Source organism: Prionailurus bengalensis, chromosome D4 (assembly GCF_016509475.1).
Source record: "Prionailurus bengalensis isolate Pbe53 chromosome D4, Fcat_Pben_1.1_paternal_pri, whole genome shotgun sequence".
In the NCBI taxonomy this organism is placed as follows: Eukaryota; Metazoa; Chordata; class Mammalia; order Carnivora; family Felidae; genus Prionailurus; species Prionailurus bengalensis.
In genome coordinates this window covers 38,729,583-38,751,931 of record NC_057359.1, presented here as the reverse complement: position 1 = coordinate 38,751,931, position 22,349 = coordinate 38,729,583, and positions in this window count along the sequence as shown.

Here is a 22,349-nt window from a genome sequence, read left to right as displayed (position 1 = left end):
AAATATAATAATTAATGGAGAGTGGTTGGTGCGATATTATTTGAGATTGTGTCTCTATGGTGCTGACGTCTGCTATGTCCTAGGAAAAGATATAAGCTTAATTCCTATTATTCTGGACAGTGTCCATGTATAGTTTATAGGCTAAGAAAAAAGTCTGACTCTCCAAGGACCATAGCTATTAGGTTATTACTGATGAACCAGAATATGAATTACCTTGTTTGTAGTTTCCTTTTCCTCAAATCATTTTCCCTCCACTTTGCTCAGGTATCATCTCTTAGATACTTGTATACTTTTCATCCAAATCATTTAGGCAAAAATTTGGTGGACATCCTTAATTCCTCTTTCACTCAATATCCAATCCAAGGGTCAGTTTCATCAGTTCCTTCATTGTTACTACCATAGTCCAAGTTGCCTGAATTATGGTAAACGCACCCTAAATGGTCTTGCTGTTGATTCCGCTATAGTCTTTTCTGGAAAAAGGAGGCAAAGTGAATCTTTCAAAACATTTTTCAGATCCATGTCCTTCCTCTGCCCCAAATCCTTCGTTTGTCTTCCCTTTTCACTCAGAACAAAAGCCAAAGTTGTTTTGATGGCTTACAAGACCCTATGTGATCAGGCACCCTGCTTCCTCTTGTGCCATATCTCCTTCCATTCTCCCTCTCTCTCCAATCTCACTCCACATAAGCTACCCAGATTTTATGTTGATCTTGGAACATGCCAAACACATTCTGGTCTCCTAGAATTTGCTCATGTCTGGAACACTCTTCATCAAGATATCTGTGTGACTTCCTCCTCATGTTTCTGATGCCTATACTGAAATACCACCTTATCTTAGAGGGCTGCCATCTGAACCTGAGACAAAGGTTTGAAAGTAGGTAGATTTGGGGAAAAATTGATCCCAAGGAATGGAGTCAGGGAGGAAGGAGAGAAAGCTAAACCAAAGGTACATTTGGAAACCCATCCATGTTGTGGGCAGCCAGAGCTCAGTCTGGCTAGGTCCCTCTGGAGATAATGAATACTGTTCTACATAATTGTCTGCCCAGAAGAGAAAGAAGCAAGCAAATATTTTCTCTTTCTTTCTTTCTTTCTTTCTTTCTTTCTTTCTTTCTAGAGCACAAGCAGTGGAGAGGGGCAGAGGGAGAGAGTGAGAATCTAAAGCAGAATCTAAAGCCCTGACACAGGGCTAGATCCCAGGATGCTGGGATCATGACCTGAGCCCAAATCAGGAGTTGGATGCTCAGCTGAGCCACCCAGGCACCCTTCTACCAGACATCTTTCTAACTGGTCAAGGGTTGCTTAATGGAATATTACTTTCCTTGAGCAAGTGAGCTCATGCATGTTCCAGGATGATCGAGGGGAATAAACTCAGTGGAGCAGAGACGCCCCTATACAGGGACTAGAGATGCAACATACAACTAAGTTGAGGTGCTAATTGTTATATGATGCCTAGGTGAACCTGGCTGCTGTAGCAAACGATGATACAAGAAAGGTAACTAAGAAGATATGAGACAGGGCTGGGGGGTAATCTATACTCCCCTAATCACCTTATCCAAAATCGCACCCAACCCCTATGCTGTCTGTCTCCATCTCCTTATTACCACCTCTTGTATTCACTTGCTTATCGGTTTGAAGTTCTACCTTACCAGACTATAAACAGCATGTGGTCAGGGGCTTCGTGTATTCTGTTTACTACAGTACTCTCAATTTGTTTGATATATAAAAGCAAATACTGTTAAACTAATACATGGTTTAGTATCTATAAACTTCATGTCTGTATCTGAGAGAGGGAGGGAGAGACACAGAGAGAGAGAGAGAGAGAGAGATGTCGAAATATCAAGCTGTTCATAAGTAGGTATGTTGGTGCTTTTTACCATTAACTTAACTGCCCATACAACTTTTCTTGCAATCCGGATTATGCATTTGACCTAAGTAAAGTTCAACCAGGCCTAAGCCCGTGAGCGTCAACAGGAAGCTTACTGATGCACTAGATCAGTGGTTCTCAAATGCCAGCATGCATCAGAACCAACTGAAGGCCTTATGGAAACAGAGCGCTGAGCCCCATGCCACAGGGCCGGTAGGGACCCGAGAATGTGCATTTCTAACAAGGACTGCTGCCCCTGCTGGTCCAGGGACCACATTTTAGGAACCACCACATTAGGCTGTTCTTATAGCCTCTTAAAGTGGGCATCTTGCCCATTACATCGCCTGGCCCAGGATTGGTGAGACCCAAGGGAAGAAGCAGGTTTGTTTCATTTAAGCTGCTACAAAGCCCAACGCAGCCCTGCTTTCTGGAGACTTTACAAGGTCACCATTCAACATGGGATTTACTTACTACATTCAGCTAATCCTGATGAAGAGTTCAGGCCTGTTTAAGAGCTCTCTTTACAGTCAGCACTAGGACCATATTTTTTAAATAAACCATATCTTTCTTTAATTGGCATGTCTAAGTGGAAGCAGCAAAACAGGATATGAAGACCAGAGTAACACCAGCGAAAATCTCAAAAATCATGGGGGAAATGCAAAAAGGCAATCCTGATTTGGGAGCAGAGTTCTTTGATGCTTGATAACTTTGGAGGAATCAAACTGACTTCCTCGGAAGAGGGGAAGAAATCGCAAGATGGGTAATTAGCTCTCCATTCGACAGGAAAAGGTAGTTCACTATTGGTAATGGCCGGCTGCTACTATTGCTTTTAATGTCATAGTTCTCAATCAAAACCAGCTGTCAGCTGCACCGATTTCAATGGCTGACTCGGGGACCAAATCAGATGACAGGGACAGAGAGACAGTGTGCCAATAGTGGGTCTTTGCCTTTGCTTTTTATGGTGGCCATTTAGGAGGTGGTAGAGACACAGAAAATTAAACCTCCTATGATTTGTCCCACCCTCCCACCGCCTTAAATACACGTGGCCAGATTATAATATAGAGTCTCTTTCTGGGTTAGATTTCACTGGAGTGAGTATTTTCTCCACAAATGCCATTCGTGAGCCCATGAATAGAAATTCTCTTATGGCATAAGATTAACAAAGCTAATTAGTAGAGAATATAAAATTAATTTACTAGCTGAATTTAACAGACTAGCTAATCTAGACAGTTGAATCTCTCTCTAGCCGAGAAAAATGTTATTCCTATTGGTTATGATAAACTTGGGAATTTTCTTCAAAGCTTCTCCTAATTCCAAAAACATCTTTGGAGCTTTATGGCACTCTGAAATTCTGGAGAAATTGTGCATCACTTTGTATACTACGGATTCAAAATTGTAGTTCTTTATTAAGCCTTTTTAAGTATAAAGGTGGTTATAGTAGTAGGTACATATATAGAGGGATATAAGATATAGATATAGATACTCTACAAAGATGCTTTTGGTATAAAGATGAAATAATCAACCAACGGCCTTTGAGACAAATTTGAACCATTATAAATGGTCCTTGCAAGTCACACCCAAAATCTCTGCAAATTTTTGAAATCATATCTCATTCTCAAAGTTTTGAAAATATCATTACATCTTTATTTTTTTTTATTTTTTTTTCAACGTTTATTTATTTTTGGGACAGAGAGAGACAGAGCATGAACGGGGGAGGGGCAGAGAGAGAGGGAGACACAGAATCGGAAACAGGCTCCAGGCTCTGAGCCATCAGCCCAGAGCCTGACGTGGGGCTCGAACTCACGGAGCGCGAGATCATGACCTGGCTGAAGTCGGACGCTTAACCGACTGCGCCACCCAGGCGCCCCAATCATTACATCTTTAAATAAGCGGAAAGAGCAAATAAAATTGTGTGATGATCCTTTTTAAAATAATATCTGGAATTCTTTTTTAGCCTTTATCATATGGCAGAATTTCAGAAAATGTAACCTACAATTCTACAAGGCTTATAAAGACATTAAATGTGTCCCTCTCCATTTCCATTTCCTGCCAAAAAATTCTCCTGGGAAACTGAACAATATTGCTTTATTTCATGCGATCAGAGAGTTACCTTAATAGAATTTGCATATGTGGGTTCTGACCCATCCTCAATTCTAGTTGCATATGTGCCATCAGAAACTCTCACTGTGGGGCATCTGGGTGGCTCGGAGGGTTGAGTGTCTGACTTTGGCTCAGGTCATGACCTCGCGTGAGTTCAAGCCCTGCACTGGGCTTGCTGCTATCATCATGGAGCCCGCTGTGGGTGCTCTGTCCCCTTTCTGCCCCTCACTCGCTCACACTCTATCTCGCAAAAATAAATAAACATTAAAAAAACAAGAAAGAAATGCTCACTGCACACCTGAAATTGCACTGCTCGTGTTCTTCCTTAAAATTTTTTTATAATGTTCATTTATTTTTGAGAGAGAGAGAGAGAGACAGAGTGCAAGCAGGGGAGGGACCGAGAGAGAGGGAGACACAGAATCCGAAGCAGGCTCCAGGCTCTGAGCTGTCAGCCCAGAGCTGGATGCGGGGCTCGAACTCACAAACTGCAAGATCATGACCTGAGCCGAAGTCACTTAACCGACTGAGCCACCCAGGTGCCTTATGTACTGTTCATGTTCTTGTAAGCAGGGAACAAGGGAACAAACCTCCTTAGTTAACCACTCACAAATGACGATCTCGAGTTTAAAGTGCATTTTTTTCAAATGGGAGACATGTTGAAAATTGTGTAAATGGGTTTGGATCATCAAGGTAGCATCCCCAGAGGTACTTCCAAAATTCTGTGATGGGATAGTTTCACTGGGCAGCCTCTAGTAGGTGATCCAGGGTCGAAGAAATGGCCAACAAGCTACAGAATCCCATGTGGACTGTGAAGGCAATAAAACTATGGACTCCAAACACTAACGCAATTCTTTGGTTAAACACACACAAGATCTTTTTCAGGATTAAGCAAAATGCATGGACATTGAGTCTACTTCACTGTAAACCCTCTCATCTCAGCAGCATTAACAGTGAAGTGGTATCTAAGGGCCTATTCAAAGTAACTCCAGAAAATGCTTCTCGTGCAAAAAAGCAACTCTCAGAGCAGGATACCAGGGCTTTACCATTTCATTGTTGCTGGCTTTGTGCTCACTTTTGCAATAAACAAGAAGCAAATTACAGATTGAATGCTTCTACTAAGACTCATGTTTTTTCCTTACGGGTTTACAACAAATGAAAATTCAAGGGTGTGTACGTGTGTGCCTGTACGTGTGTGCAATTTACTCATCAGATGCATAAATGGCGGATGGATTCTTTTGCACGTGTACAAGCCAAACGGTTATGCTCGGCTACTCGGCACTGTAACACGTCCTGATTCCCGTCTGTTGTGACGCACTACAGAGCCCTTATAGTGCCTCCGATTCCACGACAGTGTGGGTCTGGGCCAGAGGACTTCAGCGCAGTTTCCTTTTGTGCCCCCAGTGGTAGTGATGGGGGGACCCTCTGGTGGGCGGGTAGTCATCTAATATAAAGAAGCCTTGGGGAGCAGTTTCAGTGATTAATCTAGGATAAAGTTTAGAAGCGGCTTTTGTCTTGACGCCACAAAATCTTGAGAATGAACCTTAGCAATTCACCTTTCTTTGGGGTTCCCCTTCTTCCCAGAGAATTTCCAGGCTGAAAACAATATTTTTGTGGTGTTTATAGATGGGAGATTTTTCAACCATGGATAAAAAGTAAAATTCCTGGAAGCCAAGGAAAATTGGGTGACATCAGGGAGTTTGGAAGCAGAAGCTAGGTGGAAGTCATTTGGAGGAGTAATGAAAAATGATCTGGAAAGCAAGAACACACTAAACCTTATTTCTTTGAAAATAACTACTATTGGCCTTAATGAGTCAATGGGGCAGGAATGGGGAACAAAGTCATGGAAACTGTGGTTTGGATTTCAGACTCTAGTTTCTGGAGATAACGAAGGCTAAATTTTCTAGATCCGGAGTTTCTCTACAATACGAGAGGTGTCTCTACAATAAAAGAGGTTGAGTGGAAACCTCCAAATTTCTTCCTAGCTCTGAGATTTGATAATTGCAACTCAAAGTATTTATAATTCTGTCATTTCAAAGCACCTCCCAGGATTCTATGAGAACCACAAATAAAGGGTGCTATATCTCATTTTTCTTTACTCCATAATCTTATGGTAGGGCCAAGCCTCTAAGAATATTTACAAGATCTGCTGTTTCCAAGCCTGACTCATCGGTCAAGATAAGTCTTGCAGAATTAACCTTTTTTTTTCTTTTTTCTGTCCCTGCATGGAGTCCCTGCAGCTACGAAAGATGATGATGGCAGAATCGTGTCACAAGACAAAATACAGTGACAAGATGAAAAGGTGGTTTTTTTTTTTTGCCTTCTTTAAGCCAGATATCTATTATAAAAATAAATAAGGTTTAAGGTGCTCTAGCCATCCAGGCTGTTTGTACTTAAGCTCCTGCCCTGACTACATCATTGAACGACCCTCTGCTTTGCCTAGTCATTAGGAACCTGGTCTCTGAATTCGAATATGAGCTATCTAAAAAGCATTAATAATGAGCAAAATAAGTCAGATTCACGGGTCTCATTAGTTGCTTATGCCGATCAACTGTGGGCTCTGTTATGTGATTTATATAGTCCTCCCCGCTGGGTGAAAGTTGGTGGGGAAATAAATGGCATTATTTTTGAGCAGTGCAATCATGATACATTGAAATGTGCACATATGGTGTGTATGCATTAACCGAATGAATATTAAATGCTTACCACGTTCAAAGAATACCTGAATCTATTAAGACGTTATATTCTTCAGTGCCTTCTACAAACACCAAGCCCCGATGCGTTTAGGGAGAAAAGAAATGTCTTTTAATATCATTTAATCAGCCAGCCATGGGTCTATCTTAATTCTCAGCAAAGACCTTCTGACAAACTGCTGTTTCATTACTCTCCCGGTACACATAAAGTGGGCTTTTCCCATGAAGCATACCTAAACCTCCTGGGCCCATGGTATAACTTGTGTTTAAAAGGCCATATGCTATTATTCTGAAACACAAACACATGATATCGCCAACTATGCGGGCGTGCACACACACACACACACACGTGCACAAGAGTCAGCCCCTCACCCTGAACACTTTTACATTATTGGCATTTTGCAGAACTCGTTCTGCTTCTCCACGTTTTCCTTCTGAGCTGCGGCTAATCGAAGCGCATTCTTTATGTTTGGCAGCCATGCAACCCAGAGGCGCAGCCCCTGGAAGGAATCACCCTGGCGATGTCACCTGGTTCTCACCTTCCCTGGCCTGGTTTCTCCAGCAGATCCCAAAGTGGCGATGCTGTGAGTCATGCCAGCTCCGTCTACTTTCACACCATTCCCTTGTAAAGGGGAGAAACTCGGGGGCCCCACATGCTCCGAAACTGAGAAGGAACACATCACAAAAATGGTGAATTTTCACTTCGAAATAATTGAGAAAATGAGCAAGCGTTTTCCATGCCTTCACGCACAGTAGAATGTTCTATTCATAAATAAGGGGCTGGGCTTACAGACAATAGGCAGATGCATGGTCTGCTCTGGAACAGAGCTGCATTCTTAATCATTCTGCTATACATTGAAATCGCACATGTTTACGTGGAAAAACCCAACCATGGGCTCCCCGTAGACAAAGAACCATTGTTCGTGGTTTGGGCCCCAGAGTCCCCTGGGCTTCTGTGGTTCTAGGCAGAAATGGTAATTCAATCAGTTCGACTACACACAAAATAGGAACTGATTCTGGCAGATTGCTCCATTTCAAACATGTCCAACCCCTATTTGAAACAATTTTGCTTGATTTTCATGGAGGCTCCATGTTAATAGCTAACATTACTTAGATATAAAAACAAAGCACCGATTTTCTCTCGTAGTTTTGGTATTAAAAGGAAGCAATTCTTCTCCAATCTTACCAAATCAGCTGTCCTACCTCTTCACGGTTGTATAGCTCATGGGCAAAATTTACTCCAAACGTCTTTGAAAGCTCTTTGAAACAATGAAACGAAAGGGGGGTGAAAACAGGGATGCTTCAGAGCAGATCGGTGTGGTAACTGAAGCTCACTTTCTTAAAGCAACATCAGTATTATTCTTATGTGTCCCGGGACACTTGCTCCTATACTTTCCCATGTGGTCGGGCAGGTAAAGCTGCTGCCCAAGGCAGTGCAATGTTGATAAAGACAGTATCTATCCTCGTTTTTCAAAACTCGTCACCATTCAAGTGGATAGTAATATTTACTCAACACTGAAGATGTATGGTATAGTGGATACATTCCACAGTGTGGTATGCCTCAACTCTTCTATGTGATTTGGGTAAGATACTGACTATCTTAACAGTGGAAATGGTGCAGATGTCATTAGGTGCTCTGACCCTATCAGTGGCCAGCTCAGAGGGCCCAAGCAAGGCACTTAATTTCTCTGGCCATCAGTATCCTTGTCTCTAAAAGAGATTAGCAACTTTCCAATTTCTGGAGCCCCGAATTTAATTTAGTGGACAAATCCGATACAGAAAACAGATGAAAGCAATTCAGATATTAGAGTTCATTTTTCTAAGTTCAAATTCATACTATGTTGACTAGCCCTCCAATCACCCCTGAGACCAGATAGATGAGAGAACCTCACTCTAGGTGTAATGGAAACTTCAAAGGATGTTCATTCTCTGAAGATTTTATGCAACTGCTTTACTAGCCCTGAATGTCCAACCTCTGGGATTTTTATAAGAGAATAAAACCTTTAATGTTTAAGCCATAGTTAATTTGGATTTTCTTTCCATGCAGCTGAATCTAATTCTAACGAAGCAGGTTGCGCGCCCCCCACCCCGCACCCACCAAAAAAAGTTGAACTACTATGGTAATGGAAGTACTGGCACCAGAGGGAGTAGGTGATTTCCTGTGCAGCCTTATCTTCCCCACAATTCCTGCCACCAACTCTATCACTAAAAGGTCTTACCATCTTTGCCACCGATACTCCCTTGCCCAGGGCTTAGAGAAGGGAGGGGAAGATAGAATTGGAAAAAAGAGAAGGAAGAGGGTGAATGCTTACAAAGGAAATGGATCGTACACCATTTAAGTTGGGGGCAGACTGGGAGTTTTACAGGATTGGCATCTTACCCAATGCCCAACTTCTTTACGGCTTTGACTCCAGAAGCTCTGATGACACACTGTCACGTAGCGGGTAGTGTCAGTCACAAAGTGGTAAGACATGACCCGTGCGCAAAGTGAATGCAGAAACCGGTGGGGTAGCCACAGACAGAAACAAATAAGTGCTAATACTTTACATCCCCCCAAAAGGGGTTATCCGGTTTCTACTCACATTTTCTGTGACAGGCTCTCATAAGCCCTGCCTCCAACATGTTCCCTTCCATGTGCAGACAGTACTAACCCCCACCACTCTACCCCTTTTCCTTCACAGCGCTTACAACACTTCTGACCTATTTCATAGTTTTGTTTCTCTGTTCACGGACTCCATTCCCTTCACCCCAGAATGGAAGAACCATGAAAGCAAGAAGTCTATTTTGTCCACCGCTTTCTTTCCAGTGCCTAGGATAGTATCTGGCGCATAAGGTTTTCAATAAGTATCTACTGCAGAGGTGAGTTTTAAGAAGGTTCTTTTTGCTACTGAGCCAAAACGTACCATGATTACTTGAATCGATTTTACTTCAACTTACAGCCGGCTTCATTCTGTTGTATTTCACTTCGTAACAGTGAAAGAAAACTATCTACATCGAAGGTTAATATCTTGACGGTAAAATGGGATACTAAATGGCAATGTCTTTCAATCAGTTCTTCGTAGGCATTCTGAAAGCACATCAAATACCTTTAGCATCTTTTCCACATGACAGCTCATCAACTATGAGAAGACAGTTACCGTATCCAACCCTACTGTACCCTCACCACGAGTCTCTTATTCAGCCTAAAAGTTTGCACTTCCTTAAAGTACTTCTCATGCGGCTTCATCATCTCTCTTCACCATTCTTGTTATTCCCTTTTAATGGTACCCTACTTTGCCAAAATTCATTTAAGGATGCGGTGCCCAGTTTCTCATGTAATGCCCCGTGTAGATTTTGTGTAGCACAGTGTAGAACAAGTCTCTTGATTCCTTTTTCTAGATACCGTGTTCTTATTGCTTTCTCCTAAGAGAGAGTTGCTTCTACTCTTGAGTCATATTTTTCTCTTTCTTATGTCCTAAATATCATGAAATACTTAGCGTGAATATAAAAATGACATTTGCTGGTTGGTCCTGCCCAATCCTTCACCAGATCAGCCAGAAGGAGAAGGAAGCAGCCTGACCCCCGAAGGGCAGAAAAGAACAAGCCTGGGGGAAGCAGGAAATAACTAGCCAGCCCAGAAAGGGCTCCTGGTGGGAAGGAGGAAACTTCGTCTGCTGCGTGAAGTATAATCTTATGCAAATTATTAGGTCTCCTACGAACACATCTTCCAGTAAGTAACTAGGCTGCTCGTTCAATACTGACAAGTGTTTAAGGCTATTTCTCCAGGACACCAAAACATCTGGGAGAAGAGAGGTAAAAATCGCCCAGATGTTTGAGGAATGATAGGGATGAGGTGGGCGCTCACTGCAGCTGGCAGAGCAGTTCTGTTCTGGCACTTCCACAAGACTTCACTGAACTCCTTAAGTTTCTCTAGCATATCAGCCACATGTGCACACACACACGCGCACACGCACACACACACGCACACATACATCTACATACCTGTAAAATTGTGAAGGACTTCTATAGCTTTTCTAAGGGAAGGAAAAGGACACACACACATGCACGCACACAAACACACACACACACACCCACACACACACACACAGATCTGCATACCTGTAAAATTTGAAGGATTTCCACAGCTTTTCTAAGGGAAGGAAACGGATTGAGATTGTTATCTTCAAGCTCTGACATCAATGACTACTGACACCTGAAAGTTGAAATGGAATTTAGATTTTAATTTTTCAGTGTCTTTGAACCTCCGAAACCTTTTTTTTCTTTTTTTGCCTTATACCAGCAACATGTTGGTTCGATGGTGACACCCATAGAATGCCTGTTTCTAGAACGTTTAATTTGTACTCTGTCCATTGCCTCATCTACGGCTGCCTGATCTCTGAGGTTCTCTTGTGCTCCAGGATTCTGGGAGCCCATGATAACAGAATTGTGACTTCATGACAAGGCGGTTATTGCTTTTTACCAAAATCTAACATCTGAAGGTAGTTCTTAGAGTGAAATATTAAGTGAAATATTAAAATTATGTGCCTCCATGGCATTCCCATTAGCGGAAGGACTAAGGGGAAAAAAACTATAGAGGATTATATATGGGTCTGTTTTCATAAATATACTTTCCTGCCAAAAATTATATAGATCCCCTTCACTTTAGTTTACACTCTGAGCTATAATTGATTTTCCAATGGAAAAAAGACATATCACAGTGGCTAACTGAATGGGAATTCAGTCTTCTTTCTTTCTTTCTTTGGCCATGAAAAATCCCACTGTGATAATTAAGGAAATTTCTAATGCCACTGAGGAATGGGAAGCTAAAAGAGCATATTACACAATATAGAAATTTATAGCACCACCTATTGGTTTCAAAATAAATATTGAATTTTTTTCTACTTGTCCTAATTACGAAGAATAGTATAAAGAGACACTGTGATTATTTTGAGTCATATGAAGATTAATTTTTTTTTACTTCCCAACGAATGGAAAATTTTTAAACAAAACTCATAGTCAAGGCTCGTGCAAATTAAAGCTTTCCTGTACAAAAGAAGTAAGATAGAATTGAGATTTTTGTTTGTGCATTACTTGTGCCGAGTGGTATTAATTTTTTAAGCCATGCTCTGAGTATTATTTTTAAACTGTCCAAGTGTGTTGGGCTGCATTTTCTCTGCTGGCTAACTAGAACAGAGGGGTTAAATATGTCTGGCTTTTAGTTTCACCTGTCATGTCTTTCCCTAAAAGCTAAAGGAGATGCTGAAAATCTCTGAGTAAAATAAATTCTCAAAGCACTGGCTACCCCGGACTCTCATCCAGATGATCTTCATTACTCAGTCCAGCTTCTGTAACAATGAGGGGGCCTTTACGGTAATCTCAGAAATGCTTCCTTTCCACTTGGCTTTAGCGTGTACTGTCTGCATCCTTTTCCAGAATGCATGATCCTTGCTAGGAACAGGGGTCGAAAGAACCACTCTGTGCCTTTCCCAAACATTAGGAAGCATATGGACAACACTCTATGGGAACACTCCGTCCCACCCTTAGGGACGACTGAGCATCTAAAACGATCACTGTCACAGCTTATAAGCATATTTCTCTCTCTGACCCTATTTCTTTCACAGATTATTTTTAAAATCAGATTTCTCTTTTTCAGGCTTGAAGTGAAGTAAAGTGATACCTTATAGGTATCAAACATGACATCCTGCCCCTAATATTTGCAGTGGGCAAAAGAGCTGGAAAACAACTTCATACAGAGCGTCTCTGGCTAGAATTAAAGGAAAAACAAGGCCATTTAGACCGCCCATTAAACACGGGTTTTAAATAGTTTCTCCCCATCTAACCAAATATTCACTTCTCCAAAATTTCAGCAGGCATTAAAATATGAAAAATGGCTTTAATGTGAAAGCGGAGGGAAAGAAACCAAACAACACAAAAATAACACCAGATTTTAAGATGAGTCCATCAGACGAAAATAGACACCTTATCGTCAGGGAAGGAATTATTAGGCTGAAGTATATCAAATTACATTTTGGTAAAAGTCAAAATTGTCAAATCATCTAAATTTCACACGATTCAATCTAGTATTAAGTGAAGGGGGGGGGGGGAACAATTCAAAGACGTTTGGAAACAAAAATGAAAGGGAGGAAAAGAGCCAACAACGTGTCACGTAATTCGGATACGACGAGTTGGTGTTTTAGGCTTTCTTAACGAAGGCTGTCAGCGCGGCTCCGCTCAGCTCCCGCTCCCTCCAGCACTATGTTACCGCTCTTTTCTTAGCGCCCTCATTCCAATGCATTGCTTTCCACCCGGTTTCTAACAGGTAGTTTCAACTCTCCCACATATGGGGGCCCTTGGGTGGCTCAGTCAGTTGAACCTCCGACTCTTGATTCCGGCTCAGGTCATGGTCTCAGGGTTCTGGCGATCGAGGCCGCACTGGGCCCTGCGCTGACAGCACAGAGCCTGCCTGGGGTTCTCTTTGTCCCTCTCTCTCTCTCTCTGCCCCTCCCGGGCGCTCTTCCTCTCTCTCTCGCAAAATAAATAAACTAGAAGAAGAAGAAGAAGAGGAGGAGGAGGAAGAAGTTATTAAACTTTCCTACATTCGAAACCCCCCGCCTCTACGGTCACAAAATTCAAACTGGGATCCGTGACATTGGGGGGATTTTGGAAAATTGTTACTTTGCCTTGTTTTTGAAATTTCACCAAGGACGGGCACAGCCCCGGCTCGACTGGACTCAGAATGCTTCCATACCCATCTCATTTCATACTCCTCCACAGGCTTCATGCTAGGCAGCCTTCACACCCTCCCTGCGGGTCCTACTCACAGAGCAAGCCATAATAACAAGCTTCCATACCCTGGCTGGCTTTTTGGCTCAATGGGACAGTTCTGTTGCCAAATCCTGTTTCGAGAGCTTCACGGGTTTATCCTTACATGCACCTCAGTGACGTCCCGTATTTCGTCTCTTCCGAGCTCAGGTTCATTTTCTGTGCCCTCTTACTGCTGTTCGGGTGACAAAATGTCTACATCTGGAGGGAAAGAAACCCCTACTGTATTTTTGCCTTTTCCTCTGGAAAATATCATCCTGTTGTACGTGCGGGGGGGAGAAGCATGTTAGTAAGAAGAGAAGGAAATGAGGGGGTCAGCTGGGGCTGTTAGAGACAGTCCAGATGAAATTTAAAGAGGGAACTGTGGGGACGGTTTTGAGAAAACTGGGAGATCTGAGCTTTGAAACCTACAGCCCGTAATCTGGACTCGGCTGAAACATACCAAAAAGCTTAGCTCAGACCTGCAAGGTTCACTTCTCCTAAACATAAAACAAGGAAATGTGGAAGGTTTGCTCTTTCTCTTTAACACAGCGCATTAACAACCTGCTTTCGGGAACACAAATCTTTTTATGGAGTAAGAACTAGCTCTTTAAAAACGGGAAATATGTGTGGGGATGGTGTTTATTTACGCACACATAAATGCACACACGCAATGATTATTAATATTTGCATACACATACCCGTATGGAAATAATTGTCTCTGAAAGTGGTTTAAATCGAGAAACAATTGGCAGACAAAGAAAAGGAAACCTGGGACTGGTCCAGTCGACAAAACCATCCCACAGGACAGCCTTCCCAACAATGGGAAGACCGATAGAATAAGAATCCCCATAAAAATAACATGGGGGTGGAGGGAGTGGAGGGAGTCGAGGGATCTTTAGTGTTTTTATGGATTCGTACAAAAAGTTTTAGAACTTAAATTCTTTCCCAATCAACTTTTATTTATGTGGGCCAAACTAGATTGACAGCCTCAAATGAAGGGTAGGTAAGTGGGTGTCAGAGTCTTGGCAACTCGTGATAGCTGGTGGAGGGAGAAAGAGAGAGAAAGAGAGCCCTCCCTTCTGAAAAGATATCCCCACCGTGAACATGCCAGTGTCCACTATAGAGCTTGTGTTTTGTTCTGCCTGTGCAGGATTCGGGTTGATTTTTATTCCTACACCACACATGCCATGGAATATTTACATGTTTGGGTACATCAACAAAGAGGAAAAAACAAAACAAAACAAAACAAAAAGCCTCACACACCACACACACACACACACACACACACACACACACACAAAATGGGATTGCCCTCCTTTGTTTTGCATTTGCTGTAACCCAGATTGCGGTAATTATCTCCCTGGCTTTACAAGCCTTTTCTTTCATTCTAAAGGCAGTTTTTGGAATCGTGTTACACTTAACTCAGTTTAACAAATAAGAGTAGTCTGGCAAAATGGCACCATGTGCTTTCCACAAATATTTGTGGTATAGGCAAGCTCTCAATGTTTTTATTATGCCCAAGGTTCTTTGGTTTTAAAGCAAGTGGAATAATGTAAAGTAGGGAAAGAAGCACGGATTTGGGAGCTGGGTGTGGGTTGGATGCACTTTGCAGATCCTTCTGTGCCAGACAGCGAGTGAGGAAAAAAGATACATTTTAAAAATAACTAGGGGAATAAAAAGAGGGAAAAAGGTTTGCAGGCATTCAGCAGAGCACAGTTTACCCTGGCGTGAGCTACAGGCTAATGATGGAATAATAACATTTGGAGCTCGCGGCCCCGAGAGGCTGACAACGCGCGCCTGTAGCCTGTGCGCTTCACACGTTTGCCCGGCTGTGTAGTCAGGACAAAGAATTGTGGAGCAGAGGCGAAGTGGGGAAGGGGTGAAAGAGAGAGTCTGCACTCAAGTTTGCAGTCATATAAATATACATACGCTGGGCTGCAGATGTTCCTCATTGGCGAAGGCTGGCACGTAATTACGCTATGCGCTTCATAATATTTTAATGAGCTTTTTCTCCAAATAGCAACGAAAATGAACAATAAGAAGCTCTCAGGGAGGGAAAGTTGGTGTTGTTTTTGTCCCTGGGAAAAAAAAAACATTCTCATAATAGGTTATATTAGAACGGCAGAAAAAACACTGGTCTGGGTTTAATAAAACTGAATTGAGTCTAAAATATGGTTCTTGAAGCTAGTTTCCTCCCCCCCCCCTTCCTCTTTAGCAGTTCATTCAGGCTAAAGAAATAACAAAACAGTGGTTATAGCGTAATTCTGGTTGATTGTTTCTCTCTCTCCCCTTTCTCTCTCCCTCTCTTCCTCTTTTTAGGGGAAAAAAATCTTAAGTGGAACTGTTGCAACAATGCTGTTAATATATTGTGCCAATTAAAGTCTCGAAATAAATAACAAACCACTTAATATGTGTTGTAAATGTGCTGATTTAAGCATTGTTACGCAGAGATTACATCTCTTCGGGGGATGGATGGCTGGGTCCTCAACAGAGGTTTTCTGTGTGTGTGTGTGTGTGTGTGTGTGTTCCCAATTATTCTTTTTTATTCTTCTATAGGGTAAATTCCAGATAAAGAATAAAGAGCCAAAGTTTGTCATCTGCAGTAATGCAGCGAGGTTTAAGCATTGCTAGCCCTACAAAGAAAATAATTATTTGGGGGCATATTCAGTATTTCATTAAAAAAAAAAACAACTCTACAGCAAAATTGGAGTACGTACCTTATTTTGAGATGTAATCTTTTGGATGGGTTCTTTGCATGCAACTTTTTTTTATTTGACAGTGAGCTGAATGAGACAGTTTAGGACGTGAACATGTGACTAGTAAAATTTTAATAACCTTAAAAACATAATATCCTCTGAATGTTGTTATTTGGGAAAGGAAAACAAAATTTCTACACATAAACTATTGAGTATGCAAGTATGGGGCACAGATACTGTGGATCTACTTTTCTAATTTGTGGATTAGAGATCAATGATTATTATTCAGAAGGACCATTTCTCTTGTAAAAATCCTATCATTTGACTGAGTTGGATGTTTTTATTACTGACCAAATAACCCTTACCCTCTCCCTCTTTTGATAAAGCTATTGTGGTATGTGCCTAGATGCACGATGAAAGTAAATCCTCATTTCAGGGGATCCAGCAGACCACCGGGCTTAAATAACTCCAATTTGTTTTCACTTTTTGCATCTTGACATTAAGAAATAACAAAAATAGTGGACCCCAGGGATACATTCCTATGAAGTGACTTTTAGAAAAGTTCCCGAAATATCATTTAAAGACAACTGAATTGCCCCCTATCTCCGTCCGTCTTTGGGATGTAAAATGTTGATAGGGAAGACGAGATCAGGGGTGCTACAGAATTTGCCATGCCCTCCAAATCAGACTTTAAATGAAATTGAATTATGATGAGTGCAGTGTTAGTGTCAAGTTTATTCTAATTTTTTATTTTTTTTTATAAGTGGATACTGTGTACATGACAATTTTGTTAACTTAATTGGCCAGAATATGTTAACAATCTGAAAATCACTTGCTGCTATCCTGGATAAATGCTCTGTGTGTAGTAGATCTTTATATATATAATATATATTTATATTTATATTATATATATATATATATTGAGTTTACAAAGGAGTTTTCTGTGTACATAGATGAACTTATGTGAAAGGTAAAAAAAAATGGGTATGTGTGGCTTTTGATGAATTCTGTTTCTAATAAGTAGCCTAAAGATTTCGGCATTTTTTTTTTTAAAGTAAAGCCGATTAGAGGCACCCGGGTGGCTCAGTCAGTTAAGCATCCAACTCTTGATTTCGGCTCAGGTCATGATCTCACGGTTTGTGTGTTCGAGTCCCGAGTTGGGCTCCACGCTGGTAGTGTGGGGCCTGCTTGGCATCTCTTCTCTCACTCTCTCTCTGCCCCTCCCCTGCACACACACTCTCTCTCTCTCTCTCAAAAATAAACTTAAGAAAATAAAGCAGATTCATAATAATGAGTTAAATTACATGTGGGCAGAAGCAATTAAATAAGATGCAGTGTAGCTGTGTGCTTAAAAGCATGCACTCAGGGGTGCCTGGGTGGCTCAGTCGGTTGTGCGTCCGACTTCGACTCAGGTCATGATCTCGCGGTTCGTGAGTTCGAGCCCCGCGTCGGGCTCTGTGCTGACAGCTTGGAGCCTGGAGCCTGCTTCAGATTCTGTGTCTGCCCCTCCCCTGCTCACTCTCTGTCTGTCTTTCAAAAATAAATAAACATTATTTTTTTTTAAATAAAGAAAAGCATGCACGCAGTAGCTGGGTTACATGGAATCAAATCCTAGCTCTGCCACGTACTAGCTATGCCCTTGAGCAAGCTAATTAACTGCACCATGCTTCAGTTTACCCATCTGAAAAATGGAGATCACAATACCTTCCTCATCATCTTGCTATAAGGACAATACGAGTTAATAAAAGCAAAATGCTGAAGACAGAACCTGGCACCTAGTAAGTACTGAAAACGTATTTGCTATCACCATCATCATCATCATCATTACTGCTGCTATTAAATGAATGAATCCGAGATGCTGCTATTAAATCTCTGTGCCTCTCAGCTGAACCAAGAATTAGAAGTCCTGGGTCTCAGGTCGGGCTCCAACATTGACTGGCTTCATGTTCTTCGCTTAGCCTGCCCCACTCTTCTATCTACTTTAGCTTAAAATGAGGGAAAGTTGGAAGATGATTTATGAATCTAGTCACGTGTTAGGACATCAAACTTTTCAAATAATCCAAAAGTTCTCCAAGGAAGCCCAGTGATGGTGCACAGACAAAAAAGTGACGTTAGAGGAGCTCAAGTCTAGGGCAGGGGATTGGGAAAGGCTGTGTCAATACCTCGTGCCCGAGAGGATTTTACCTCCTACGTGTAGCGCTACTAGGTCCTATGTCCAGACAGGGTGCCACGGTGTGAAATATGGGGGCCACCATGGACATCTGCGATCGCTCTGGTGTAGGGGTGTGTTCAGGGTCCTTAGTCTCAGCTCCTAACTCTCTCAGGAGAATAACCATTACTTAAAATTCTGCAGTTCCAAATCTGCTATGTGACAGACCACAGGCTTGTCTTCAAGGATATATGGCTTCCTCTCTCTGGCTTCTTGGCTCTCGAGAGTATTTTAATCCCTTCCATAAAATTAAATGAGTATCCAAAAACAACAACAGGCAGAGGTGCACGGAGCTTCCTCTTGGGAGGTGAGGGTGCATCTTCTGTTTCAGTGGATCACTCCCGTCCCGACCACTGTCAACGGCACCATTGTGAACAGGGTGCTACTCAGCTGTAGTCTGTGGGGGAAATAAAATACCCGAGCACTACAAAGTTTCCCTGGACAACAGGACCAAAGGTTTTTATTGAGGAGTGAGCGTTGAAAATGTCTGATATTCTATCTGTGTAATGAGAGTAACACCTAACAGGTCCTGAGTACTTACTCTGAGCCACGCTACTTTCTAAGTGCTTTCCGTATTATTAACTTGTGCATTCCTCACCAAACCCTCTGAGGACATTTTTGTCCCACAAAGGCCACAATCAGGTGGCATAGCCCATGCTGGAATCGGAGCTTCTGCTAACTCAGAGGACCCAGGCCCCAAGCAGCCATGCTTGTGACCCAACTCCAGCCATAAAGACAAAACAGTGAATCTTAAAAAGCGAAGTCAAAAAAGCTTCCCAAGCAGGTAATCGGACTTCAGATTATGAAAGCAGACGCTAAGATATAGCTATTTGTCACCCTCTAGTTTTAAAAATAATAATGCTTTGCTATTTGAATTGTGATTTTTGCATCGTGCTCTGATTTGAATTTCCCAGGGACATTGAGAAGTGAGGAAAACCCAGGTTTTTGAAAAATATGAGTTAGCATTTTTTTCTCTTGCCTGTGATTTCTGCTTCGGATAGTTTCTAAGGAAATATACTCTCCAATAATTACACACTAGCAGCTGGGTAAGAAAACTCGCTAGCTCCTCTCAGGATACCAAGCTTAGATATATTAAATTTGGTAACAATGGGAGAATGTCTGGCTGGTATGGGCCTTAGAGCCCCTGCTCAAACTGTATTCGGGATGTCTCTAGTATTTTACCACTGCCACCACATGGGTTAGAACCTGCTTGTTTAATTCATAAAACCAAGTCTAGCTCCCTCAATGTTGACCAACCAACAAGTGATCCCTTAATGGACGGGACAGGCCCCCTGGTCCTGTCACAACCAGCTGGTCTTGCCATCCTGCCTGAGGCTTTGATTCTCTCTGCATTGCCAACCTTGGGGGACTGACATTTTATTAAGCAAGGCAGATGAGTACACCCCTCCATTCAAGAAAAAGGAAAGGGAGGGGCACCTGGGTGGCTCAGTCGGTTGAGCGTCCAACTTTGGCTCAGGTCGTGATCTCGCAGCCTGCGAGTTCGAGCCCCACGTCCGGCTCTGTGCCGACAGCTCAGAGCCTGGAACCTGCTTCAGATTCTGTGTCTCCCTCTCTCTCTCTGTCCCTCCCCCACTCATGCTCTGTCTCTGTCTCTGTCTTTCTCTCTCTCTGTCAAAAATAAATAAACATTAAAAAACAATTAAAAAGAAAGAAAGAAAAAGGAAAGGGAAGCCCAGTGTGAATTGACACTGTGGAGGAATTTCAAGATAGTAAATGGAATTAAAGCTGGATTAACTCTGAATATGTACAGCTTCATGCTGTCCTTCCATAAGAAAAGTAAATAGATATGAACGTTTTACTTGTAAATATTTTAATGTACATTTTAATGTCTTTTTAATCTTTGTTGCAAGAAAACAAATGACAATGCCAACAGCATTGAGCAGAATTAACAAAAATTGGGGCTCTCTGTTGCTATCAATTATAGCTCTGTTTCAATGGCTTCGTCATCCAATCTGGAATGGCTCAACACAAGGTACTTGTTACCAAAACCTTGACCGCTATTACATTATCTTAGAAGCTCCATATTTAAGGAGTTCTAGATGACACTGGCAACAATGTGAGCTATACATGTACCCTGTATCTCCTGACATCATAAGGTAGTATACTGGGGAGTCAGGCAGGCAAGTCTAAATTGCTTTCACCCAGGATTTTCGGGTCTTGGCTTTTCTATTCACATCTACACTTCCAACATCAACTTTTAAAGTTTGGTGAACCCTGGCTCTGCCATTTAAGAGCAACCTGAATTGGGGAGGGTTACTTAAAAGTTCCAAGCCTCAGTTTCCTTACCTTTAAAATGTGAACAATAATAACTCCTGCCTACAGCATTGGAAGGATGAAGGAAAATGGATGCATCCTTCCGACCCGAAGGCATGGCTCAGAGAGGAGGTAGGTGATCCGTAAATAGCTTAGCCACTCTTTTTTTGTAATTATTCTACCTTACATTTTCCTGATATTCTATATCTGTTGCTAATATCATCTAAATTCTAGTCAAGCTCATCATGATCACGTTGTAGATCCCTGTTTTGGCCAGGAATCAACTAATCAAGTCGGGGCAAATGGCCACAAAGGAAATTAGGGTATAGGGAGTGAGAAAGAGAAGACTGAGGGAAGACAATTGTATTGTATTCCTGAAACTGATATTTGAGGGGTAAGGGAGCATAATGTGACGGTTCGATTTTCAGCACAAAGAAGCAGCGTATTGCAACGTAACTAAAGAAAAGGAGACGTGATATTTGGGACTAAGTTCTTGGTTGTGGAAGAGGCCCTTGTTCAATATGACTCTATGGCAAATATTTAAATATGTACAATGCTAATTACCTTTTAATTAATTAATTACCTTTTAATCAATGAATGTTTATACTTAGGAAAAGAGCCTATAGGCATTGACTTGATTTCCCCACAAAACAAAATACAATGGCATTATGGCAATGATCTTCGTATAATCGAGTAGATGAATTTTAGCACACCCAATCTGAATGCACACCGCTCTAGCACACTGGAAAGAGTCTCACTAAAATTTAAAGAGATCCTGTAAAATAAGGCCTCCCTCGAAAACCTAATGTTGTGCAATGTGCCAATTCTTTCCATTGCCAAGGGAGTAGGAAATAGTGTGCATGGGTGTGTCCCTAGACAAGCAACCCAAGAAAAGGACTGGAGAAAGCTGAGCCACAGATGGCAAATGCCCGGTCTGTCCTTCCTGGCACAAGTGTGTTTGTGACCTGCTCTGTCTCTCGTGCCATCGAGTCGGCTGGATATGAGCCTGGTACATTACAAATGATAAAGGGAATGGAAAAAGTTGTTCCCCATCGAGAGTATGAAGTTCAGAAGGCAAAATAAATCTGGAGGCAACACTTTCAGGCTTGCGCCGTTCTTCAAGTATAACAGAATCCTATTCAGCTCATAGGATTCTCTCAGGCCCCACCCTGTAGTATATTCTCAAGGTGCTAAAAAGAGTTTCTTTAGAGGAAAACTTCTATGTATTTTCCCACTGGATTGGGCCCCAAGAGCAAAGAGAATTTCCACTGTGGTTAGAGAATGTATTTTGCTGTTGCATGAGGAAGAGAAATCAGGCTTAATCTGAGTGACTCCAAAACACCTCTTGGTGAATGTTACACAGAGGCCAAGTTCAACTCAATAGAAGGAGGGATTTTCTGACAATTAGATCTACCCAAAACTCGAATGGGCTGGAGGTATTCCAGCCAAGGCTGAAGGAGCACTTGTTGGACATGTTCAGGAAATTCATGCCTTGGCAAAGTGTTGGGCTAGAAGCCTGAAATTCTATAAAAATATTTGATAAAAGAATGGAAAGTCTTGGTATCAGGAATCACTGGAAAGCTGAGTTGCATCAGTTCTAAAATAACACTTGCAAAGCAAAGCTAAACTGCTCTGCTTATTCTCTCCACCGTCCCACTCAAAAGCCCGGCCATTAACATACGAGCTTTGTGCCAAGAAGATAGGAGCCTGCACTGGGGACAGCACTTGCTTCCAGT